Below are 6,924 nucleotides of genomic sequence, written 5' to 3' on the forward strand. Positions count from 1 at the left end.
ACATTATCACTTATGGGACCATATGCATCTAGGGCTAGACAGGTGGCAATGGTACAAAGCATTCCAAGAGCTGCAACTACGATCCCGTACATGGCTGCTAGGGTATGGCTGACATAGATGGCAAAAACAATAGCAAATATTGGAACAATTACAAACTTGTAGCCAAGTGCCAAACCAAAGATGACATTGGTAGTAGCTCCTGTCCTGCAAGAATCAGTAACATCCTAGACTGGTCTGTATGTATTGCTGGTGAAATACTCTGTAACGTAGCCAATTACCAACCCTACCCAAATCCATACTCCAACGCAAAAAAATAGTTTCCAATTTTGAACCATCTTTGCACCACCGTTAGGATCATATATGTAAAACGTGGATGGTAGTGTCAACCAACAAACAAAAGCTACACCGAATGTCATTAAGATGGTGGATATCAGCAACTGTCTCTTCAGTGTAGATTCAATATCCCTTAGATTTGAGATCTCGAACACATCAGTTGCGAACAAGGTTGTGATGAGGCACACCACAATGCCCATAGAGCTAATGAGTAGAGGGAAGCACATAGCAGTGAAGTCATGATTTGTGCCAAATGATGACATGGAAGCCGCAACAAGAGCTATGCAAGAAGCTTCAGCAAAGGAGCCAAACAAATCTGAACCCATTCTAGCAATATCTCCCACATTATCACCCACACGCTAGATTTTGCAGATCGTCCTCTGGGATATTCCTTTCTACTTTTCCAACAATATCTGCTCCAACATCCGCAGTTTTGGTATAGATTCCACCTCCAACCCTTTCAAATAGAGCCAAGGATGAGCATACAAGCCCATAGCGAGTGATGGCCTCAAAAAGGCCCTCCCAATCATCCTTGTAATAAAGCTGGAACAGTTTTATAGTGATGTATAAAGCTATGAGGCCATTAGCAGCAAGTAAGAAACCCATCACCGAACCTGATTGGAAGGCGATTTTGAATACTTTGCCTATCCCTTTTCTGGCTTCCAAAGTTGTGCGAGCATTCGCATATGTTGCGATCATCATGCCCAAAAATCCCGACACTATGGACGTCAAAGCTCCCAATATAAATGCAACTGTAGTGAAAATTGATGTAAAGAGAGCTGGGGCACATTCCTGCTTTGGATTGTCTCTGCAAGGCTGGGGCTTAGTACTGAACCCCTTCACAGATCCCAGGAACAATAAAATGACAACAGCAAATATGCCCATGAGATAAACCAAATACTTGTACCCTGTCAGAAAAAACGATGTGGCTCCTATGGATATGGCTTGCTGAAGTTCAGTGCATTTCCTAATAGCTACTACATCTGATTCCTCATCCAATCTATCCTCCTCGTCACAATCTGATGATCCATTGACGATGTTGTGACTGTGGGTCCACTGCACTTGTCCAATTCACAAGTGCATCTCCATTCTGAAGTTTCAGGCACCCACGATTCACTGTGCCTCCCCATATTATTCCCACAGGGCTAGGCTTTTTCTTGCCTTCCTCAAGCATCAGTACCAGGCTGCCACTATCTCCATGCATGTCAAATGCCTACTGGTTCTCGCCCGCAATCAGGAAATCAGTGAAAAAGCAATTGCCCTTCTCGTCATTGTACTCAAAAGCATATGCCATGATGCTTCCTTCTGTTAGCCCTGAGCTTCTGCCAACTTTTATTACCCTTCTCCCCACGATGCTGTTGATGCTTGCTTGCAAGTCAATAGTTATAACATCTCTCATCTCACCTACCCCTTTGATAGTAGTTGTGACTTTGGAGACATCAAAATTGTCCCCGAACGGAATGAAAGCACCATCAGCTCGCACAAATGCCTCTGCCCTATGAGCAAACATCATCAAGTATCAATATTGTCATATCAAGAAACGAAAACCAGAATTCTTCTTTCAACTCACAGATAAGTTTATAAAATGGACAATAAAGAATGCCTTAACAGCAAAGAGGGAAACATGGATTCACACTTGTAAAAATGCCATACCATCACTCATCTGTAATAAAAGATGTTGCCCTTTCCACTACACCCAAATAAACACCAGGTCCAACATTTGGAGGCAGTGGATGGAACATCTTCTGGTTGGGGTAGTCCAAATCAACCGCAACATGTCAATTTGTCAGAAACCAACCTGATGAGTCCCTGTCCTACTCCGTACTATGGCTCCAAGTGTACCAAATGTCTCCTGACCTGCAACTTGTGAAATTCACCAGAGAGAGAAACGTATCAGAATTGTCAAACTAGTAATGATGCAACAATTATTTACATATATTGCAACTAAAAAGCTACCAATCTTCACCTCTATAGTGTAAAAAACACCATCAATTGTTTAATTGATATATGATGAAGCATGTACACACTCTCAGCATTTCTCAAAGTTTATGGAAAGGAGGGGAAAAATGTGCGAAAAACATCTAATGACACCAAAAACACACAAACACATGAGATGGTCATTTCTATTTTCTATACACAAATATGGACATCATCATGCTACAATTGAGTATATCGGTAAACAAAATGATGATAGATTCGAGAGTGATGCCCCTCGAATATCAATGTAGACATATCAATCTGCCACTAAACTGTACACTATCATAATGCATCAAATGCCCTCATTTGATATGCTAGTTTATACAACTCAATTAAATAAAAAATACTAAAGAGTTTGTTAGATCAATATAAGACATCAATCTTGATTACATAAAAGGGCCTACAGTTGATCCGAAAATTGAACTAAGACCACAAGCATGACATCAAAAGAGTAGACACATCTAGATTACGACCATGCTCTAAGGCTATGCAACTGATCCTCGAGACAATTTAGAAACTTGGTTGTAAGATGCACACCTCCAAAACAAACGTAAAATTATAGAATGACTAAATTTCAAGATGAGTAGTTTGTATTCAAACTTTGAAGTTTTTCACTGGCTTTTTACCTGAGATCCTAGACCGATGGATGGGTCATTGCCCCTTAAACCTTCAGCCAGCTCTGTGTATACCTCTTGCTTAGGGGTTGCGGCTAGAATACCAAAATAAGAGAACTCTACCACATCAACATCACACCATATGCCTCCAGCTGGTCCTTGAAATCATCCAAATGGGTATAACTATAATATTTCTGTGTCAGCTTGCCAACTTAGATAATGATTCGGCACTTTTACAAAACTAGACTTTTCTCCTACACATTACTCATGGAAAACCAGGCAAGGAAACTTCTCTGAAAAAGGGACCATGAAGTTAAGCAAGAAGTCCATTACATTGAAACTAGTATTACCTGTGGATCTTTAGTTGACATCATAATGCTTCTCATGTACAGGCAATCACCATCCATGAACAACAAACAGAACTGTATTGCATCATTAATATAAGACTCCACAAATTGAATATGTAATATCTACTTTCCCGAAAAATAGATTTGACTGTTCATTTAAAGACTTCCAAGAGCTCTACAAAAGCAGCTCCAAAAGAAACTTCTTGTATCATAGGACTCAATAACTTGGTTTTTGAAAGATTAACTTTGTCATCTTCATCTTGAACAATCAAGATAAGCATCAAAGCCTTCTTTCTCAACTTTTGAACTGTGTCCCATCAATGCAATTTGCTTACAGCCACTGTGAACACCACAAACATCTTAAAGGATTACTTTCCTGGGCTGCTGAATACTTTGGAGAAAGATGTCTTTGGAATACTGGCAAAGTTGCTTAATCTCTCCCTCCGAAAGCTGAACCTATTTTCCAAACCTGGTAAACCTGACCTCGTTAAAAGATACCAGCAATTACCTCACGGATGTGTTGCCACACACTATAGAAAATGAAAAGATGACACTAAGAGCAATAATCTTCAAAAGCTGCTACTTTGACAAGATGTACTGCATTGGCACAATCTCTAGCCATGTTATTGCAATATAACTGTAGACAACACATATGCACATGTGAAGCATGGTAAAAAATATGGGGTACTTGTAGCCATAGATGCTCAACAGGTACTTGTTAAGGAGTAAAACCCCAATGTTCGAGAAGGGGAAGGCAACATACTTTCTCTCACCATGAGTCGGAGTTGGAGGAATGTCAATCACTTCTGCTTCAAACTTTGTGGTGCTTCCTCAGCGGATCCATGTCTGAGTCTGTGTTTCCCCCATCTTACAGTGTGCAGCTCGAAGCAGATTTGCAGATCCACAGCGCAAGGGGCGCCTCACGACTCGCAAAAACTCAATGCAGGTGGAGGAGGAGCATTACCTTGAGACATAAGCTTCCTGGCACAGCGCAAGGGGCGCCTCAGAACTCGCAAAAGCTGAATGCAGATCCACAGCGCAAGGGGCGCCTCAGGACTCGCAAAAGCTCAATGCAGGAATCGCAAAAGCTGAAGCATAACCATTCTCCACTATTTGAATATGAAGCAGCTTGCCTCGCTGAAGAAATGCTACAGGAGAGCAAGCCTTCAAGGCTGAAAGGAATGTGGCCTCATCTGGCAGTAAACCATCATGTAGCATTTGTTGATACAGGTTGAAAGTCTCCTCACCACATACATGCATAGCATATCCTTCCATCATGACATTCCAAGTCACCACACTTGATATGCAGCTAAATACCCTGCCTGCTTTCTCTAGGCTTTTTGATGTGGCATACATGTCAATAAGGCTGTTGCAAATCATTACACTAGATTCAAACCCACGTTCAACTATGTGACCATGAATTATTTGACCTTGTAGCAAGGATTCTGTGTTGGCTGTCAAAAGGCCGTTGTATGTGATTTCATCAGGTTCAACTCCTGCATGTTGCATCTCCTGCAAAAGTTCAACAGCCCTCTGGCCAAGACCATGCTCCTTATTTTGTTAAACTGAAAACCATAAACATGTTTCTATTTCATATTCTTGAGGACTTCGAGCTACACCGATTATCAAAAAATGGTGCGGCAATATAGAATACTAGCATGTCAAGAAGTTTTTGACATGTTCCCATGTAGGGAAAGGGGCTGCTCTCTCTTGTTTTTCCATATAGTGCTCAACATCATGAACTACCCCAGGCCACCAATCCCCCTGTCCTCAACTCAACCGCACCTAGCACCTAGCCAGGTATGCGGTCCCTCCCTCATAAAGCTCATCATGTCGCCGTAATTCCAATGGGAATTATAGTGGGAATTTGTCTAAATCTTCTAAATGTGTAGAGATACAAACAATAGAGCACATTGACAAACAGTGGCCTAAGCTCCTGAAATTACCTTCCAAAGCAGCATCGCTAGTGATTAAATCAAATTGAAGACAATTGAGGAGGCGCCCAAGATCCACTGCACTTGTCCAATTCACAAGTGCATCTCCATTCTGAAGTTTCAGGCACCCACGATTCGCTGTGCCTCCCCATATTATTCCCACAGCGCTAGGCTTTTTCTTACCTTCCTCAAGCATCAATACTAGGCTGCCACTGTCTCCCTGCATGTCAAATGCCTGCTTGTTCTCGCCCACAATCACGAAATCAGTGAAAAAGCAATTGCCCTTCTCGTCATTGTACTCAAAGGCATATGCCATGATGCTTCCTTCTGTTAGCCCATGAGCTTCTGCCAACTTTTATTACCCTCCTCCCCACGATGCTGTTGATGTTTGCTTGCAAGTCAATAGTTATAACATCTCCCATCTCACCTACCCCTTTGATAGTAGTTGTGACTTTGGAGACATCAAAATTGTCCTCGAATGGAATGAAAGCACCATCAGCTCGCACAAATGTCTTTGCCCCATGAGCAAAAATCATCAAGTATCAATATTGTCATATCAAGAAACAGAAACCAGAATTCTTCTTTCAACTCACAGAGAAGTTTATAAAATGGACAATACAGAATGCCTTAACAGTAGACAGCTCAAAAACAAGTAGCAAAGAGGGAAACCTAGATTCACACTTGTAAAAATGCCATACCATTGCTCATCTGTAATAAAAGACGTTGCCCTTTCCACTGCACCCAAATAAACACCAGGTCCAACATTTGGAGGCAATGGATGGAACATCTTCTGGTTGGGGTAGTCCAAATCAACTGCAACATGTCGATTTGTCTAGTAATCACTCTATCTCAACTCATGTAAGAGCTTGATGGAAATAACATAACTGCAATTGATGTGGGAAAAACATGACTGCAATTGTTGTGAGCACTTTGAAACACATGGCAGCCCATGATAGCTCATCCATGCACAAGCTTATAATCTGGACTTATGCAGGCTTACTGCAAGCTGTGGAACTCAACCAATCTACATGCTCTGTCCCTCTCCTGTCTTCACCTTCACAGGTACATGCATTTTCTTTTGCACCAGCTGAAGTATATACTTGGTCATAAGGTAAGATGGTTTCTTTATAGTCAGCTAATGTGTGTTTGATTCCATCAAGTAATGCAGCTTCTTTTCAATAAGCCACTAGTGATTCTCTTCCATCAACATGATATTTTCCCTGGCAATAAGGTGGTCTGCAAAGTAGCATCTCCAGAATAGGGAGGAGACACAGACAATACTTGGTGGTTCTCTCTATCATCCTCCATCTTTGCTTTGGTCTTTAGGTCCAATGTTTTCAAAGAAAAAACTAGCTCAAAGGCAGCAAGTGTGCAATGGGCTGCATTGACTGGGGTCAGCAGGTTTTGTAGCTCTTGGAGGGTATGCAGCCTAAGAGAATTTGATCACTTTAACAACGAACTCAAAGTTTCAAGCTTTGACTCCATTAATTATTGCTATGAATTTTGCACTACAGCTGCATCACATGCTGAACGAGGGGGTGAGCGTGGCGAATCCAAAGGACCGGCTCCTGCGCATGGTGAGGGCGATGGACCCGAAGGTGGTGACGCTGGTGGAGCAGGATGCCAACACAATCACGGCGCCATTCTTCCCAAGGTTTCTGGAGGCCCTGGACTACTACTCGGCTGTGTTCCAGTCCATCAATGCTTTGCTGCCCGGGG

The 6,924-nt window shown here is 42.1% G+C and overlaps 2 pseudogenes; both read right to left on the bottom strand.

The window, feature by feature from the left end:
* Positions 1-681: 681 nt before the first annotated feature.
* Positions 682-3,331, bottom strand: LOC148022254 (protein NARROW LEAF 1-like; annotated as a pseudogene).
* Positions 3,332-4,321: 990 nt separating this feature from the next.
* LOC148022255 (protein NARROW LEAF 1-like) lies at positions 4,322-6,313 on the bottom strand (annotated as a pseudogene).
* Positions 6,314-6,924: the final 611 nt, after the last annotated feature.

Source organism: Lygodium microphyllum, chromosome 17 (genome assembly GCF_053477565.2).
Source record: "Lygodium microphyllum isolate KBCC chromosome 17, Lygodium_microphyllum_v1.1.10, whole genome shotgun sequence".
NCBI lineage: Eukaryota > Viridiplantae > Streptophyta > Polypodiopsida > Schizaeales > Lygodiaceae > Lygodium > Lygodium microphyllum.